The sequence below is a fragment of the Falco naumanni genome, chromosome 5 (genome assembly GCF_017639655.2).
Source record: "Falco naumanni isolate bFalNau1 chromosome 5, bFalNau1.pat, whole genome shotgun sequence".
Taxonomy (NCBI): domain Eukaryota; kingdom Metazoa; phylum Chordata; class Aves; order Falconiformes; family Falconidae; genus Falco; species Falco naumanni.
Window position 1 is genome coordinate 35,967,556 of NC_054058.1, and position 20,322 is coordinate 35,987,877.

Consider the following 20,322-nt stretch of genomic DNA (forward strand, 5'->3'; position numbering starts at 1 on the left):
GTGGCAAATATACACAAATGTGTTGTCATCATGGTTCAGTCTTCATTTGTGAACTTGGTTATGCCTGAACCATTCAGTTCTCCAGGACACCATGTTCTTGTTATTTAAACCTTCCTTAAAATAAGTGCTCCACGTTTCTTCCACTTTTTTTCCCTGGTTTAAATTTTACTGCGTGTAGTAGAAGACATTGCAACTTTAATATTAGAGTCCTAATGTAGCAGCATGCATGTTTTTGTTGCAGGTTCTGTATTAGCATTTATATTTTTAATTGTATATAATTTCAGTTGAGCAATCATGCTAGATTCAGGGTCTGATTTAAAACACATGGTTTTAATTCAGTGTTGATATTCTAGACTTGTCTGCAAAACAGCTTTCTTTGGCAAGAGCATGACTACTACTGAGAACTTCATCAACTGAAGTGAGACTGATACACTCTGATACGTCACTTTGCCAGCTAAATATGCAGCATGTCTATGCTCGGCCTTTTCTGAACAATTTATAGGGAGGATAATTCTTTCACAACATACAAGTGGATTTTGGTATTTCAATGCTTGGAAATTCTAATCTGGCAATACTTGCTGAATTTTTTCCAGGCTATTTTGCCTCTTACTGGAGAGAGTTTGAAGGCAATAAAAATGAAAATGGATGTCTTCTGTATGCAGGGCAGGAGAGGGTGGAAGGAACTGAAACTTAGCTAACATCCTTTCCTATTTTATTCATTTGTGCATCAAAAACTGGTGGTCCTGCAAAACAGAAAACAGCAATTAGATCGTGATCTCCATGTTAATTTTTCAAAATGTATTCTTCTATAGTCTAGTTAAGACTATATAAATAAACCTATTATATTCTGTTAGGCTTTACTTGGGTACTGTTAGTGTTATTACCCCACTATTTTATTCAAGGGAGCTTCTATGTTAAATACTAAAAAATAAATAAAAATAATTATTTAAAACTGATTTTAAATGTAGTACATGGAAATAGAGGATATCCTGTTTAGGTTTTACGTTTGTCATTCTGTACCTGGCTCTGTTTTTCTTTGTGGGTGTCATTACAAGTTCACGTGCACTGGTTGGAATCTAAATGTTGGCTAGGTTCAAATTGCCTGTAAAAAAATCCTGGTTAAACTGAAGTAAAACCCCAAAAGCTTTTTTTTAACCTAGTGTAAAAGAAGGCTCCAGCTGATGCTACAGAAGTCAGTTATAGCAATGTTAATGGGAATTTTAAATTAAATAGTTTTGCATTAGAGTCAAATAAATTTTCTGTTCCTTTGCAGGTAATGTTCAGGTTATCTGTTTGACACATCTCAACCAGACCAAACAATGCTGAGAGAGAAAGTGGACAAGGCATTAGGGTTATTTTTGTTTTATTTTGTCTTTACCTGTGTCCTGTAATTCAATTCGGAGCAGATCTAGATTACCCGGGTAGGAATGCTTGCTAACCAATATGATGGCCTTGCTGTAGTATTCACAACTGCTTCGTCTGACAGAAACATGCTGATGGTAGTGTGATGTAGGAAACTAGAAACGTAATCTCATCTGGGTAAAGATGTAATCTTCCTAATAAGTTGTTTAGATGTACTACTTCATGATGGTATTTCTCTAGCTTTCTAGGGTTTAATCAGCAAATAGATTTTGAAAAACGCTGAATTACAGTGGAAAGTTTTAGTAAATTACTTGGGATGGGAGAAAATCTTAAGTCTTGCATGCAGGCAGTTTTTCAGTATGTTGAACCAGTTTAGTCGTCCTTGTGCAAAAGCTATCTGAATTTGCATTTAACCACTTCACCTTTGCATGGTAGCTATTCTGGAATGCCTGTTTCAGATTAAGTCCCTGAGTGATTTGCTTTTATCACAAAATAACACATTATTCTGAATTAATTTACTCTGCTGTATAGTTAATTGGGAGAGACGGTTTTGCTTTGTTTACTACTTTCTACAAATAATTCCTATGTCCTGCTACAGAAGAACTGTTGGAAGTGTGTTCTTAGCAGATTTTAGGTGAAACAAGATGAAAAAGGCAGAAGGTGGAGGCTAAACTTTGAGAATTTAGGATTTATTACACTGACAGCTCAATGTACCATAAAGCTATGGTTAGGCCAAGAATAACTAAACGGGTTGATTTTTGGAAAGTGGGCCTGTCTTGATAAAGTTTTGGGGACAGGTTTTCTTCCCTGGGTTGATTTAAAGGCAGCATATACTGTTGTAAAGGTGAACTGTATTTGCATGATTGGATCACTGGAGTTCAGGAAAAGTTGAGGTTAGCTAGTGTCAGCCTCCATTACATTCTTCTTCAGTCTAGATATTGTGAAGTGAAACTCTTCTACAATAGACTTGGAAGTGTATGGTCAGCTTACGTTAACACAACTTCCCTTGATCTTTTTCTGAAGAAAATTTAAATGAGGTTTCAGTTAGTGTTAGGTAACTTGGTTAAGCTTAAGTCCTCTTTCCCCTTCACATTTCTAGGCCATTTTTCTATTGTTAAAAGTAATATTCTAAAATATTAGTTGTAATGTTGTAGCTTGAGCATTGGATGCCCTGTGCATTTAATGTTAAGCTGTTAAAAACTTAATCGCTGGCTCAGTGGGGTAACAAAACCAAGGTTGTAGGTTGTTCTGCCTTGTAAGTTTAATTATAGCAGATAACTTGATGATTTCACTTTTTCATCCTGTTTTTTAACAAACTTTGAAATAATTATCTATTCCAACTTAACTGCATCTTTTGATCTTTGTGTATCATATATATATGCATGTATGTAGTATGCGCATGTTGGCAGTTAATGCAGTTAAAAAACATCATGTATCAGCTGACGTGGAGACTTCTTAGCGTGCCTTAAGCATTACAGCAGTAGTAAAAATTGCTCTCAAAGTCAATTCAAGTTTTTTATTTGGGAAGAGCCTGCACAAACAAAGCAAGTGTCATTCTGTAAGGTAAGTGTACAGATTGAAGAGGAGCCACAGAGAAATTCAGAGGCTCTCTGAAGGCCACACAGAAAGTAAATGGCAGAGCCAGACTTGAACTCAGAAGTTCCTGGCTTCTGGCCTGGGGCTGAAGCCAGTCATAGACAGCTGTATTGAATTTACAGCTGTATTGAATTGTGAACAAAATGATGCTTTTCTTTTTCCTTTATGGCTTTACGGGAACAAAGCCGATTTAACTAAAATTATAATGTGGGTAAAAAGATGGAATTGAGTATTTCACCTTTCTCAGTTTCAAATGCTGAAAGTTCTCTTCTGTGTTAAAACTTCCATTCAGCAGTTGTGGATTTCCACTTACCAAGGAGTATGGTTAATGTAGCTGGGTCATAAATTCTAGCAAATTCTAGTGCAGTCAGAGTCTTGAGGGTCAGACTGAGGGCTTTTGTTGAGGGTAGAGGAATTTGGGGCTTAAGAACTGCTCTGCCTACTACCTGAAGAAACAGTGATGTTATTTAAAAAAAAATATTCCTGAAAAGTACATAATTTTCTTTGAGGTTTTAAAATAAAGTGAAAACCTAGTTCAGAGGCAATCTTCCTGAAGTAACCGTTCATTAAACAGAAATTCACATTTTATATTTAACACTTGTCAAGTTTTTTGTGAGGCTTTAAACATTGTTATCCTTCAGTGCAGTATGAAAGAAGAGAGGGAACCTGCTGTAGGTTTGCTGACTGGTATTTTCTTCCTGAAGTAAAAACTTAACTTTGAGTAGCTTTTGTTGAGTGTGTGGACAATTTTGGTTATTTGAGGAATTCCATTTGGGAAGAGGTTTTGATCTAAAATATTGTCATAGAGTGAGCATCACCATTATGAGTTAATTTTCTGTATTGTCAAAAATCTGGCAGGGATTAATAAATCCATTTTCACAGTAAAAGGGACTTCCTTTACCAGGGAAAATGTCATTAGTTCCAAGCTGTAGCAGCAAAGAAGAGTTTGGGGTTTTTTCCACAGGTACATTTGCTTTATCTGTGTACCATTTCTTGCTAACTGAGGCCCTATGCAAGTGTGTAGTAAGGTTATTTTCCTAAATTACTAACATGGAATGTAGCTAGAGAAAACAAACTAAAAACCCAAAACAAATAAACAAAAAACACCTCAGTGTTTTGCCAGGAAGTAATTTTCATTTTGTCTGTTAAAAAAAGTTAAATAGCTCCAAAAAGAAATACCAGTATTGAAAACTCAACAATAAAATTTTTCACCTCAGAGGGGTTGAAGCACTTAAGCCCTCCTTTCTCTTTTCTCCCTGACTCTGCAACAGTGCCCCAGTGTCTCCTGGTGTGTGCAGTGTGACTGTATTTCACTATTTGGAACAAATCATTACTGAGTGGTGTGCACTTTGAGGCTGCATCTAAACATTTCATTGGTAGTTAACAAAAATCAGAATAATTAATTTGAGCATTACAGTGATCTACTTTTATATTTGCTCTTATTTTTTTATGCACGCTGCTGACTGAGACAGATGAAAAATGCTTTCTGACTTTCCGTTTCAGTTTCAGCTGTTTGAGTGTTTACAAGTCCCTATTCCCTTTGGTTGTGGCTTCAGGAGAGACTTAAACTGGATGTTTGTCAACTTTGTTGCCCAGGCCTGGACCTCTTTATAGAGATTGACATTGTTGTGGCAGTTCTTGCTTTATTCACCTATTACAGCTGGTAATATGTTGTAATTAAATTGCAAAGAACTAATTGTATAGTTCTTAGCAGCAGGTCTTCCAGAAATACTGTAACCATATAGTGATGAGTGGCTGAGTTCAGAGTTGCTACCCTGTCACCACCCGAAACAGCACTATGGACTAGATTCTTGTGACAGCGAGTGGGAGACAGGCTGAACTTGTTTAATTCTGAGCTGTGTTGCCCCTGATTTAAGTTGGTAGAGGCAGCTGCAGTGGCAGAATAAAGTTCATCTTTCCTCTCTTTAAAACAGCATGTTAGTTAAGAGCAAGCTTATCAAAGGCCAGTTTACCTAAGGATTTGTTTCCAGTAGTGTCCAATGTATTTGTTTTTTTTCCCCCCAATACTCTTTGTAAAGAGCATAATGAAAGAGTTGGTGACTCTTAGTACGCTTCCCCATTTCAGTCAGCCACATGTAAATTGCACTTACTACCATAAGTCCAGCTGGCACTTCCAGCATAGCAGATGATTTTGATTAAAGCTGAAGGTCTGGTCCTTCACCTGAAATTTGGAATTTTAAATGCTTATGTGAGTGATTGAATTCTGCATCATTTTTACTATAAGGTCATGCTAATCTTTTTGCTAGGTAGCATTGATCATTTTTTCAATGCATTGGCTTCATAGTAAAATAGATACTTTGCGCTGACGGTATGCATGGAAGCATCAATAAGCTGACAAATTAGATTTGAGGTTGTAGTGTTTAAAGGGCTTTTCTTTCAGCAGGAAATAGTCTCCCACATCAGCTTACACATTTTAACCTTCAACTTTATATAGCAGCAAAGAGTTGACCTGTCTTTATGCAGAGCTACCTTTCTTAAAGAGGATAGAGGAAGAGGTTTAACTGAATAGATCACAAATGCCGATATTTGTGGAACAGTGAATATGTCACATTCTTGTCATGTATTATACACTGGTTTTGCATACTGTCTAAAAAAATGAAACTGCTATGTTCCACACATTTACAAAATTGATCTGTGGTAGATAAGAAGAGGTAGCTGTTAATTAAAGGCAGGAGGATCTGTTTTCAGATCTACTGTCAGCATAGGTAAAAATTATTTTTTGTCACTGGAAATGGGAAGAACTTATGTGACTCTATATGCTGCATGCTTTAAATTGTTTTGATGTAGCTATTCCTCTGTTAGGACTGAAGTTGAAAAAAAGTACATGTTGTTAGCTACCCAGAAGTAAAAAAGTCTGTTTCTCATTGAAATTTACAATCTCTGTAAGTTTTCTGCATTTCTTTGTGTCTTATGACATCATTGTTGAACAGGAGAAGTAAATGGTTTTCATTAAGAATAAGCTGTTACTCTTCCATAATGCAGGATGGCAAAAATTTCCTAAAAGCAGCAAACATTATTTGGGTTGAGAATTTAACAAGACAAACTAACTTAATCTTGGAACTGTAGAAATGTGTTAAATGGTAAATTTCAGTTATATCACAATGATTTCCACCTCAGTTTTTCCCTTGCCACTTAAATTTTTTATTCTCTGTTTACCATTGTGGTGGTGCTTTTTGTAACCTTTTAGGTGGCAGTGCAGCAGTTTCGCTATTTTGGTTTCTTCTCTGGATTACCTAGTTTTATTTATTTGTTTTACTCTTCCATAGCAGAAAAAAAGTGGTGCATGTCTGGAAGATTAACCGTAGCCATTTTATATGTGGTTTGCAACTTCCTGTCATCTTAGAATTTTTGTATGTTGAAGCAACTTTCTGATGTGAATTTACATGTGAAAGAATGAAAGCTTTTTGGAATAAAGATATCATAGAGCTGACTTAGTTTATGAGAGAAATTTTTGCTTTGATAGTAATGTATATTAATTTAAAAATATATCCTTATTGCTTCTTGGGTATGAGTGGACACTAGATTTTTCAAGTGAAACATATATCCAGTCCTCAGATTGATTATTTACTACTTTAAAAAAACTCTATGTTATCTTAAGCTACCGTATTAAAAAGCAAGAGATACTTAAATGGGATTGGAGTTTGAAATTGATCTGGTGCTGTATTTGTGAATGACATAAGCAGCAAGTGAAATTAATCACTTAATCTGTAAACTGTCATTCCTGGAAAGAGACAAGGAATGATAACCCTCAATCAGGATTTCAAAACTCTTGTCTTCTTCACTCAGTACAAATAGAAAAATTTCTCAGATGAGTGGCTGCTGAGATTGGGCAGACAAAATTCCACAAAAGTAGCAGCATAGTTAAAAGAAATTCTTTCCCTGGTGGGAGACTATCCTTAGTTTAGACAAATGCCTGAGGATAGAGTGAACACTTTTCACATAAACTTTCTAATGTCTTTGTTTAAGAAATAAGGAAATGATTGTTTACTTAGCAATTAGTAAGAGTTTCATGTCTAGACTAGGTGGTTTAATCTATGCTTTATTTCCAGAAGGCATGAAATAAAGTTAACTTTTTAAAAATGCAGCTAGGGAATGGTGCACAGCATCAGGACTGTAAAAATGGATGAATCAAAAATAGCTTATCAGATTATTGAATGTGAGAGGTGGCAGTCGTCTCTGTGTATTAATGGACAGTTTCTTAGAGCTTCTTTTGTTTTCTGCCTCATAACTACTGTGGCTAGTTAATTTTAAATAGATTGTTAAACAGGTATGATTGTATGGCCTGCAGTATGCTGTTTTCCATGCTTTTCCATTCCTTCTGGAATGAAGAAGAGAGATTTTTACTTTTTTTTTTTTAAGTTACTGCTATATGGGTGTCTCAGGTCACCTGCACAGATTACAGGTAAGATTCACTACTGTGTTTAGCAAAGGCTTATGTTTTCCCACTTAAATCAGGAAGACATGCAATTTAGGGTGACAGTACTGTATTGTAACACAGTGGCTGCTACTTGTGATGGTTTTGTTCCATGGTTCTAGCAAATTCCTGCTTAAGTTCTTACTGTATCTCTAGTGTTAACCGTGGTGTTAACCTGATTATACCCAGAGTGGTCTCTCTTTAAAAATGTGCTTATCATTTGGCAGTTGCAGTTTTCTGTGACCCTACAAAGCTCTTGACTGAACTTCTAATATCCTTCCTGATAATGCTTCCTATGGAGAACTGACAGCTGTCTCTTTTATCTTTCCAAGCATAGCTTGCCAAAACCAAAGTTAAAAATATTAAAAAACTCGACAGCACCACCACCACTACCCCCAATAAAAAACCCAACAAAATCCCCACCCCACAAACAAAAAGAAGTAATAAGATGTTTACTTAGAAATTCTGGGGTTTCTCCATCATTCCAGTTAATGGAAGCAAGTAATTAAAAACATGAGGAGAAATGATGCAGCAAACTTCCAAATAGTGAGGCACATCTACACTTTTGTACAAACATTACGTGCCAATTCATTGTGCTTGGAGACATTAATAAAAGGGGGTGAAGTTTTTTCTTTGCTATATGTGGAAACTAATTTTTACTAGCTTTCTGAAGTACATTGTACATGTTTTCCTAGGAGATTCCTAAAACAGAAGGAATTTTCCTTGACACGTATGCAGTCATACCATAAATCATAGACCTGTGATATAATGTACTTAAAAATTTAATGCTGGCCTTTGGAATTTTTAAGAATTTGCCCTTCAGAAAGAAAGAAGGGTGCACAGCTAATGTCAAATCAAGCATTCTGCAAGTAATTGTTCCTCAAAAACACAGCAGCAGTTTCAAGTCTTTGAAACTTAAGAAAGTATATAGCAATGCAACTTCTACTCACTATTATGTCTTGGTTGTTCGTGTTCCCCCCACTGTTTTTGACAGTATCTTGGGCAAATAGAAAACCACTGGATTCCAGAGAATGTTGGTATGGTACTGTTAATTCAGGACAGTGATCATCATCCTGTATGAATGAAGGATTCACAGTTGCAGACAGGAAAAAAATAATGTTGTAGGTAATTAAGAGTGCAAGTGGTGTTTATAGACACTGCATGCCTCGATGAGGGTATTTGACCATTTTGAGGTCTTTGTCATTCCAAGAAAACTATTACCTGATCAAAATTATATCCTCAAAACTGAATTGACTGTATGAGGAGACAAGTTTGGAGAGGCTTTGAATTTTTTGGCTGCTTAAGTAGCTGCATGAGGAAGGATTATTAGTTTCTTGTAGTTCAAAACAAGTCACGTCTTGCTCTTGTATTATGTTGTTGTTTTCGTTTTTCCTGTTTCCTATACGCAGTTTCTTTAAAATTCTCTGATTTTCATTCTATGTGCCAATGAATAATTTCAGCTTACATCTTAATTAGTCACAAGTTGTGACATGGAATATTGAGTTGAGATGTTTTGAATAATAATTCATTGATCTCACTTTTGAATGAAATATGACTAATGAAAAGGATGGAGAGCTGGCTGCAGTAAGAAGGGTGAGAAGCATGCATCTGGCAAACACGCACCTCTGTACCAGGCTCTGCAAAGGCTCAGTGTGTTCAACAGATTTGAAGGTTCCCGAAGAGTCAAACGCAGTTGTTTTTCAGTGCCCCTGAGGTCTTCCTGTTTTAAAAGTAGATACCTAGCCTAGCATATCTCTCTCCTGTGAGCAAACTGCACTAGGATAGAGTTCAGTTTCTTTATTGATTGAGAGCACATCAAATTCCATAGTAAAACCCACACCTTTCTTTTATTCACTTCTATTTTATGCCTGTGAGTCTCATGTTTCGGCCTTCAGAATGTAACGAAGCAGCAAGGAGAGGACTTAATGCACTTCTGATTTACTTATTTCTTAAGCAAGGTCTGCAGGCTGTCATCATCGTTGAAGCCTGGATGAGACCTGATTCCTGCCGATCTGCCTTAACAGCAGGTGCAAGGCACAGAGCAGTAGGGCATGGTCTGTTAATAAAATCAGTCACTTGTAATGCCATGTATACATCTTACAAATACCACTCCCTCACATGAATGGTGGTGTGCATCTGATTCTAAAAGCTGTTTTAAGGAGACAGCTTATCTAATTTATCAAGATAATTTTTATCAACATTTAAATCTTCACACAGAAGTAGGTAGGGAGGAGGTTTATGTTAGTTTATATATTGTAAAGAGTATGTCTTAAAATGCATGCCAAAGTTGATGTGTGACAGGACAGTCTGTTTTATACCCTTAAAGTGATAAATGTATTTAAGCTTTTTTGTTCTGAAACACCTGGCTTAAAATTTTGCATTGCTGTTCCACTGGATTTTAGGGTATCATCATCATCATGTAATTACCCTGTAAGCAACACATATTGAATAGTAGCCCTATAAAATAGGGTGGTTTAGTGATACAGTATTTGCTGTATCTCTGTATTACTGGTATGGCAGGTCCTAACTTCACTGTTGTCTGCAGTGGAATTTTGATGACCTTCAGTACAACCATGATCTGTAACAGTATAGTTATGGTTCCTTTCTTAGTATACATACGGTCCTCCGTGGCTCACAGAGTGTCTCTTAAAAATGTGAGAATACGCTGCAACACAATTACACATTTTGCATGGGATATCCATGTCTACATAATACTAGACAAAAGCTAGGAATGAGCAGCTTTGTGTATATAGTAAAACTCTATTAGAACTAAGTGCACTGAAAAATGTTTCTGACTTATCATTAGAACCAAAGCATGAACTTGGAAATACTGTGGTGTAGCAGAAGGATCACGTATCTGTGCTTTTCTAGTTTTGGAGAGTTACTTGCCTGATGGTTGTGTCTGTATTAGATCAGTTTGTCTGGAGACCATACACTACTGCTGCTGTTGATGTAAAGGTTCTATGGCTGCAGACTTAACAGGTTGCTCCCTCTTTGGTTCCAAGTACGTTTGGAAACATCTCGGCACTATTTGATCTTGAACTTGGTCTTACTTCTAAGTGGCAATGAATTGATTAGGATCTTCAAGATCATTGTGTTGAAGGCTGGGTGACTAGTTAACCCAGAACTCAGCAACTTTGGGGCTGTTGATTTCCAAAGAATTAACTGGGAGTGGGGGGTGGAACACCATTTATTGAAGCCTACCTGTTAAATCTCATCTGTCCTCTGTTGAAGACGTAATGCTTGAATGATAACATAAACTATGTTAACTAGCTGTTGTCCCATGTAAGAGGGAAGAACAATTGCTTCATGTGATGAAAGCTGTATATCAGATACTGAATTGTGCTCTGGTTTTGTGCTGTAAGAAAACCTGAGATAAAATTATAATAGCGATACATACCTTCATCACCCAGAGTAAGTTGCTACAGCCAGATTATGACCTTTGAAAGGTTAAAACAAACACAAAAAACCTGATTAGATCCAGGCCTTCATTCCATAGAAGAAAAACATACAGTGTAATTTTTAAAAAAATAAAAAACACAAAAAAACCCCACAAAACAAAAACCTGTTTTTTATTTGGTGAACTCTTTGTCAGCCTTCACTGAATCTGTTATTTTGGTGGGAAATAAAACTTGTGCTTGAGCTGGTTAAAAAAAAAAACTAACAAAACCCCCAAAAAGCTGCTAGGCTTGAAATATGAATTACACAATTTTTTATTTAATTTCTTTATCAACATTGTAACAACAATGTCCTCTTTTTTAACACAGGGTTCACTGTAAAGTGAATCTGTAAATGTTTTTAGTGCAACTTGATTTTGTCTTATGTAGAAAACAGTAGTCTTTCTCCAAAGCAAAAGTAATTTTTGCTGTTGTATTAACGTCAGATTCTCAAACTGAACTTAAAAGGGAAATTTTGCAGGAGTTCAGTGCTTGTCACCCTTGGGGTCTTTTTGTTAGGTTAACAGGCATTAATTTAAAAAAAAATGTATTTGAACTTCTGTCATTAAAGTCTGCAAATATGGCAGCACGTAGAAGCAAATCAACTTTGGTATGTTTTAGCATGGTTGGCTTTCACACTAGAACTGAGTGTTACAGTGTCTTATAGTTGTGGTCATTGGAAAGAGTAAATAACTGTAAAGGAGTAATGTTTGTAGCAGTCAAGTGTGAACATGTTATATTAAGTTGTAAATTCACTGAAGTTGATGACTACAGTAGAGTTTGCTGAAAACAATCATTTTGGACTCACAAAGGTTACTTTTTTGAGAATGGATATTGAATTCTTCAAAGAAATTGGTATTTTGATTCCTTAATTACTGGAGTACGTGACTGTTAACAAGCAACTTGCTTTCATTTGTGGGATCTGAATTCGTATTTGAATTGTGTCCCAGCTTGATATTACTTGTTAATTTTGTAAAAGTACCAAAGAATATCACACTCATATCTGTCTTCTCTGAAGAAAGTTACTAGACGACAAAACCAGAATTTTAATAAAAATCTCATGAGAACTGTTTTCTGTCTTTGGAGGAAGCCAAACTTAATGTCTTCATGAGAATGCTGCCTGAAATTTAGTGCAATCTTTGCAGGACTGAGCGTGACCTAAACTTTATATTAATGTATTAGCGATCAAGGGCTGCTCACATCACATTTGGAGTATTAATTCTGTCCTTGTTTCTAATGGAGTGCTCCTTAATGGCAAGAGCCATTTATTCTCCATACTGCTGACTTGTCCTATGACTGAACATAGGTTATTTATTGCATGGGTTTACTCATGTGCAGAATTAAGTTGTACATACTTCTTAGTGTTGTTGCAATGCTTAATTAATATTTATAAAGGCCTTTGACATGCTGTGATGAAAGGAGCTGTGCAAATGTTCAGTACTGGTATTATTTTATTAGTGAAAATACAGGAGGAGTCAGAAGGATACCACTTTTTAATTCAGAGTGAGCAATGGAGTCATTCTGTAACCTTCTGTAACCTTGAGCAGGTCATGTAGTCTCTTGTTTTGTAACATACCCTGGGAAAGCTCTGTGTTGCTCAGCATGTGTTATTAAATGTTATGCTGCCCTCCCCCAAGACAATTCTAAGGAGGAGGGGCTGGGGGGAAGGGAGAAAAGAAAAAAAAAAGTATACAACCCTACTGAGCTGCTAAACATGCTAAATACATGCTGGTATTTCTTAAGGAAATAGTATCATTAGAAGTAGGGTAGGGTGAGAAGGTAATGGATGTAACAGTTGCATTTTAGAGTCAGCATGAGAACTTGAACATGTGTTATCTAGACACAGACCGGAACAAATATTGCCTGTTGCAGATCTCTTTCTCGTTCAAATTCAGTATATACTGTGCTTAACTGCAACTTCACTGTGAAGTGAGTCTGTGTAATCTTTATTGCATTCTAAGAACTCAATCACTAATCCATGGTATTTAGCTGGTATACAAGTCTTACTTAGACTGAGTACTATCTGTATTTGAGCTTTGTGATTGCCAAGATTGATAATCAGCTCTTATAGCATCTAGTATTTGGCTATTGCATAACAATATCTATATCAATCTCTTGTGTGGTTTTTCCCTCATCTGACAGAGGAAGGTTATGATTATATACTGTCATTAAAATTACAAGATACTGATGAACTTTTGAAAAGTATGTATCTTAAGACTTAGTATGTATATAAGACTTAGCCAGCTAACCATCTGTCTAATTACATAAGGTGCAGTAGCGTTTAATGAAGGCAACTTGCCATGCTTCATGCATGCAAATACAGGGTTTCAGGTTTTTGTTTCATACAAGATGCTACATCTGCATTTTACCCATTGCGCAAAATGCATAAATATGGTTTAAAACAAGGGGCTTCAAAATTTACTTAAAGTACTTTAGGAAGGAACCAACTTGCCCAGTGAAGTGTGAGGTGTAGCTGAATTGCAAGTGCTGGTTTGTGCATGTGTGTTACGGTGAATTCAAATTGAAAGCACCTGGGTTTTTGTCCTGCTTTATTACAGTCTTGTTGTGTAGCTTGTTCCCGGGGGCTTTTTATTTGCTGTTAGTCCTGCTTCAGCTCTCAGCTCAGCTGGCATAAGGATGAAGAGGCATAGTATTTGTCTCTGCTGAGGATAAACAATGGTTTGTACTCTTCAAGAACAGCAACTGGGGGTGGTGGTGCAGGATTCTTCATTTAATCCTACATACAAGCCTTAATTTATGGAGCATGTTTAGTATAAATGGAATATCAAGAATTTACTGCCCAACTCCAGCTGAGTATGCTGAACAGTACACAGATAGGTTTTTTTGAAGAGACAGTAATTTGGCAAGATTTATAAAGCATTTCACAGACCTTGCTAAATATGTTAGTTACTTCTGCCTATTAGACTTCCTGATGTGGATCATGACAGTCCTGAAACTTTGTAGCTGCTTATTTGCAGGAAGGAGCTGAATGAATTTTCTTAGCTGTTGAAAATAAATATTGCCTCAGGCAATAACTGGATTAGAAAATGCAAACCTTAAATACCTTTGCCAAAAAAATGTGAGCAAGCTGTAAGAGTGGGTTTTTTTAAAATGCATTAGAAGTTCAAGAAACCTTAATTTACTGGTTCTTCCAGCTTGGCCTACAACAGATGAATAATAACTTTGTGTGGAAAACAGTGTTCTTAACTTCCCACTGATAAAATTAAATACATTCTTGCTTTAGTATTTTGATTTAGTGTAATTAAAATAATGACTTGCAGTTTGATAAATGTTATTTTCATTACTACAGTGCCCTGAAGCACTGTATATGGAAAATTTTACAGTATTATACAGATCTGGAGGTATGTAATGTGCTTGTCAGGCTATTAATTAACTTGTATAAAGTGTTTTGGGATTTACAGCAAGTGAATTTAGAGTGTTTCTTTGGAAATGGAATAAAAGTAAACATCAGATCACTTACAAAATGAAGTATATATTTTGGTGCTGTGAGGGTATCCTTATAATATCCCTAGGCAGACAGAATTCCAAGCACCTCATCATTCAGTAGAAACTGCTTAAAAGAAGCTTCTTTCTGTCTGGGTTTGGTTTGTTGTTTTGTTTTTTGGTAATTTGACTGTCACTAGATAGAAACTTCTTCACTTAAATATATATTTCAGGTTTTTTCTTGATCCCTCCTGAAGTGCCACACCATGACAGTTGAGAAAACCCCCAGTATTTTAAAGTGTGTTCAACTACAGCAATAACACTGTAATGTGATGTTACCTAATGTTTTCGTTATTTCCACCTTTCCCTAAAATTCTGTCCTGTATGTCCAGATAGTTTGGATCTTTTACAAGGCTGGCTTTTAGGTCTCATTTTTTAATGAATGAGAAAAAATGTCAATTATAATCCAAGAAATATTGAAATGTATTTTAAATGTAACTACAAAGGTTCTGTATGAACCAGTTTCTTACTGTCTATGTGGCCTGTGCTGGTGCCACAGATGTTCTAGGAAATGTTCTAGGAGAATGTTTCATTTAATTTAACTAAAAGTATATTATACTTTTTCAGTAATCTTTCTGAAATGTCACATTCTGACATTAAAACAAATGTCGTAATTGTTGTATGTACTGTGGCACAGTTACCATAGCAAATAGATTAGTTTCTTGGGACTTTTTTTAGTATTAAAAAAAAAAAAAAAATCTATTCTTGGCATTTAAGAGAGAAGCTTGTAATCTAATAAGGTACAGAACTGCTTTTGTTAAAATTAGGTTTACACCGTAGTCAGGAGTTAACATTTGCTTTTTAACTGCAGTCAGAAGATTAACAGTAAACAGGTGTTTTTTCCTAGCGCTTCTCATACATACCTGCAAGAATGCATTACTAAGGTGGCACCAATGCTCAGCAGCTTCACTTGTGTCACAATTTGTAACCAGTTCAAAGCCCCAGTGCAGCATTGGTAAAGCTGCCGGTAGAGCTTTGAGGTTGACTTGCGGAGTCAATATGGGCTGCAAAATGCCATGCTGTACCGATATAGACACCTGAAGAGGAGGGTAGCTCATTTAGGGGTTTCTGCTGCAGTTCTTCTGCAGAAGACATATCTGTAATTAGTTCCCTGCTCACTGAACCACTAAGCACAGAAATGCTTATTCATTCTACTCTTAAGGTAACACATTTTTTTTTAAAAAAGGATTCCAGAGCTGGATTGCCAGAGTCACTTATACAGAGCTGGGTATGGTCAGCGATGCACAGTCCCTGGCAGCTGGACAGTATGGTGCCCCATGGGAGTCAACGATGGGGCTGATAATGTTTGACATCTGTATTAATGACCTGGTTAATGGATGGAATGTACCATCAGCACATTTGCAGGTGATCCTAAACTGAGCTCAGTGGTTGATACCTCTGGATGGTAAGACTGCTGTTCAGGAACCACTCAGTAGGCTGGAGAAAACGATCTGACAGAAACCTCTTGAAAGTCAACAAAGGTAAATAGAAAATACTACACCTAGGGCAAAATAACCCAGTGCTATAGCATAGGTCAGGCATTCTCTGGCTAGAAAGTAGCTCTGCAGAGAAAACACCTGAAGGTCCTAACAAAGAAAAAGTAGAATGTGAGTCAGCAGTGTGTCCTTGATGGTAAGAAACCAACTGTGTGCTGGGTTGTATTAGCAAGGCTATAGCCAGTGGGTCAAGAGAAGTGATTCTTTTCTATTCAACACTTAGAAGCACACCTTTGACATACTGTGTCCAGTTTTGGCTTTCATACAGGAAGGACACTGGCATACTAAATGGTCACTAAGACGATTAGTGTTCTGGAGCACATCTTGCACAAGGAGAGGCTTAGAGAACTGGATTTGTTCAGCCTTAGAGATAGAAGGCTAAGGGGGAAATAGTACTGCTGTCTTCAGCGGCCTATGAGAGGGTATAGAGAGCCAGACTTTTCCTGGAGGTGGTGCACAGTGATAAAATAAGAGACAGTGAACACAAGTTGCAGAAAAGAAATTCTAATTAGGTACCGGGGGAGGTAAATGTAATGGATATAGTAAAAATAAAAAGAGGTGGAGGGGGCGGGTAAGCATTTAAGCTCTCCACAGTGGTGGTAGTGTCCCTGTCTCCCTATCCTTGGAGATACAACCTTCTTGGTGATGGTTCTGCTTTGACTGTGAGGTTAGACCAAACTACAGGTGACTTCCAGAGGTCCCTTCAATCAGAATTATTTGTGAATTGGATGGTGAGACCAGCAAGGGTATCATGTATCTAGCACAGAAAGCATCACTTAGTTCCAAAAGATGAATTGGTTTGAAAAGTAATTTTAAAAAGACAAACTAGAAAGGACTGTTTAGGGGAAAATGTTCTGTGTAACTTTTCTTCTGCTGGTTTTCAAATGACAGATTTTTTTTCACCTGACATGCAAACCATTTGAGATTATAAAACCAGTAGAGTTTACATCTTTTAATCCTTTACTACAAAGCAAGACTGGCAAATACTTCTGTATTCTGCACTTGCAGACTAATAAGCAATCCCTTATCCGACACCTGGCATTTTTCTCGAGCAGCCTGCATTCATTTCAGATCCTTGTTGTATGGCGAAGTAGGACTTGAAAGTATTTCTGTATGCACACTGAAGCAGGTGAAGTGTTCTTACTCGGTGGTGAAAAGAAGTCTCACATGCAAAGGAGAATTTAGCAGTAGCTCTCTCAGAGCGATCACCTGTCCAAGGCTTTGATACTCCCCCGCCCACACACCCACAGTTGCAGAAATGAAAGGACTTCGCTTAATGGAAGATACAGAGAAATGTTTTTACAGGTAGTCTGTCCTCTTACCTGCTGAAATTTCGGCTTTAGCAAGAATTAGGTTTGAAAGAGCACAGATTACCCGGGTAGATAATTTGTAGTGGAATAGAGATCTCAACTGTACATCTTGAGGATTACCAGCTCTTCCCTTGACAAAAAAAATTACTTGTTTCTCTCTAACCCTGCAGCAGAGACAGATTCTTTTTTTTTGAGATTTTATTATGGTAGCCGTTATCCATTTACTGATGAATATTGTTTGTTATTTGTTCATTTCTGTGTATTTTCTGTGGCTTGCAGAACCACGAAGGTATTTTTCTTGGCAAGCAGTTGCAGATAATGGAGCTTTCCAGATGTGTGAATAGGTTATTTAGAGGAAAATAAGATGACTTGGTAGTCACATAAAACCTTGAAGTCCTGAGTAGAACTGTGTTTTGCTGAATGAATGTTCTGATATGATAAATTACTTATTTATTATATTAATTACAGGCAGATTTCTAACTTAGTGTTTTGCCATTCTTGGCCTGGTTTTGTTGCATTTCACAATTGTCCAAACACACTTTATCTCTGTCTTTGATATGCATCAGTGCACATGCTATGAATTAAGAATTACTGATCTGAGCTCTGAAGCATTTGAAGACTGAAGTAGGGGAGAAGGCTTGCTCAGTTCTAGAACTTTGGCTATAGCTACCCATTTCCTTAAAATTTTTCCTTTTCATCAGCTGTGGCTTACATTTGGAAACTTTAGATTGTACCTGGAAGTAATTCTTTCAATGTAGACAAGTGATACAGCTGTAAAGAGTAATTATAGTATGGAATACTAAATTTGAGTTCTGTTTTTAGACTATCCATGTTTTTTTTACTAACAGGAAACTCATAAAACTGAAATTGATTCCCTGCCCCCAAACCATTTGCTGAAGTGTTGAGAACAAACCTCCCTATGTATACTAGTTGTATGGTAGGTCTTACACTGCCCAGTTCTTTGAAGTAAACAGCCCTTCATGGTCAGAGTTGTTTTCTTTCTGTTACGTAAATCATTGTGTATGTGCGTTTATATATGTACACAGTCCAAAAAGAATTAATCTTGTTCTATTAGCAAGTCTAAAAGCAGTCTCTAAAGAGTCTTTCTTTAGAAAAGTGTACTTTTAGCGAACTCAGTATGCCAGTGTTTTAAAGTTGGTTATTTTCTGCAGCAGCTTCAAATTACTGATGTTTTGCTGTGATAAAGCATATCAGTTGTTGCAGATACGCTATTTAAAGTAAGCAAACTTCTTGCTGTGACGCTGTTTTGGTTTTCAGCCAAAGAGAAGAAAACAGCTTACTCCAACTCCTTGATAAGCAATAATCTTTTGCATTTTGAAAACACTACAGAGCATTTCTAAAAACATACTTTATAAAGTAGTCTTATTTAATACAGGTAAAATGTATATTTTATGTATAAAATCCATAGCTTGCTAGGGATGGTGATGGTGATACACTTATTGTCTGTCTTGTGTTATACTATGTACTTGTGTTACAAATACCAAAGTTTTCATACTCTGTTGAAAGGCTGAGTTCTGATACCTTGATTTCACTTGAATTCAAAAACTGTGGGACAATCATACTTTTATGAACTGGTTGATTTTAAACTGTGTAGTTTATTCCCTTGGATGTTGCAGTAGTTCAGTGATGCTGTAAACTTAAGTCTTATTTCATGCAAACAAGTAACTTTTCTTCTTGAAATCTTTATACTTTGAATCTTCAAGAGTGCTACTCTGAAGGATCGGGTTTTTTCCTTATAAGCATCAGAATTCATTTGGCCGACAATAACATCATCATCCATTTTTGTCAGTTCAACCTAAAGACCAACTTTCTAAAGGCTATCTCCTATCTAACCAGCTTTTGTATGGTTTATGTCTATCTAGTTTATGCATGCAAGCATTGCTTAACAAGAAAGGTTGTTTTGTTGTGCATCTTCACATGTTTAAATAAAATTAATTAATCCCCTTTTGAATCTTTCGATCAGCAAGATCATAACTCTTTATGTGGCTTAGTCTAGTGGAAGTAATTTTACCTTCAGGAATTTAGGGTCTGTCAACCCCTGGGATTTATCCCATGCTGTGTTACATCTTGCTTCTGTTTTGATGTTCTGTTTGAATATGCTGAAGCACACTTTTGGGTTTGGACATGCCACACTCATGCTGTTGAAACAATGGAGCATGTCTGTTAAGTGATATACATTGAATGAAAGTAGAAGTAAAACTAAGTATTTCTGCACTCCAGTAGCAGTGCATTTAATTTTGGTTCATTTTTAGTCTCTGACATCCAGCTTCCTGATAAGATTTAAAAGCTTTCATCCACCTTGATCATTTGAAGCAGTCGGCTGCCAGTGTTAGCTGTAGCAAGAAAGGCTTATAGCTCAAGGTGCAAGAACTCATTTGGGAGCTTGTAGTATGCTTTTTCTTCATTGCTCATGACCCTTAGTTCTAATCAGCTTGTGATTTTTAATGTATTTTTTATATAAATACTCTAATGCTAGAGGATTGTACCAATAAAGCCCCTTTAGGAGAATTGTCACAGAGCAGAGTATAGGGTAAAGGACTAAATACAGTTCAGAGGAAACAGTCTCCTTAATATATTAGAACAATGTAGGAGTCTGTTTCAAAAGGAAATACACTCACTTTTACTCGTAGATCTTCCTGTAATACAATTTAGAGAATTTTAACTGGGTGCTCTGTGGAGAGCTGTTGTGATACAATAAGGTGCAGTTTCATTCAGTTGCAACCAATTTTAACACGTTCCTTTGAAAGAAGATTCCTTGCTGCTTATGTGTGCTACTTCTGGTGTTCATCTGGTAATACTCTAAGCTATTTACAAAATAGGGGGAATTATCTAGATGAGTTTGAGAATTGAATTTGGATGCTATACAGTCAGCTGAGTTCCAGAGAAGACTCAAGAAAGGGAAGGTCAGAGACAGAGCTTGATAAAGAAAAATAAAGTGGAAGAAAATGAAATCTACTTCTCCAGTGGCAGCAGCAAGCTGTTTGTGAAATAGCACTGTTGAAGATGGCTTATTTTTGTCTTAAAAGATTTTTGTCCCTGTATAGATTGAGAGGAGCTTTTGCCTTGCAAGTATACTTGGCCTTTAGCTTGTTATAAAGGTGTTTTGCAACACATCTGAGATACCAGTGTGCAATGCCAAATTCTGCCGGTATCCAGGCTGT

At 36.6% G+C, this 20,322-nt stretch overlaps 1 long non-coding RNA gene across 1 annotated transcript; it reads right to left on the reverse strand.

Annotated features, from left to right (window-relative positions):
* Positions 1 to 311: 311 nt before the first annotated feature.
* Positions 312 to 16,211, reverse strand: LOC121089041. Its single transcript, XR_005828110.1, has 4 exons — positions 15,198 to 16,211; positions 10,794 to 10,833; positions 1,021 to 1,102; positions 312 to 743 (listed from the first exon to the last, which is right to left on the reverse strand). It is a non-coding gene; the product is annotated as an uncharacterized LOC121089041 (long non-coding RNA).
* Between the last annotated feature and the right edge of the window lie 4,111 nt (positions 16,212 to 20,322).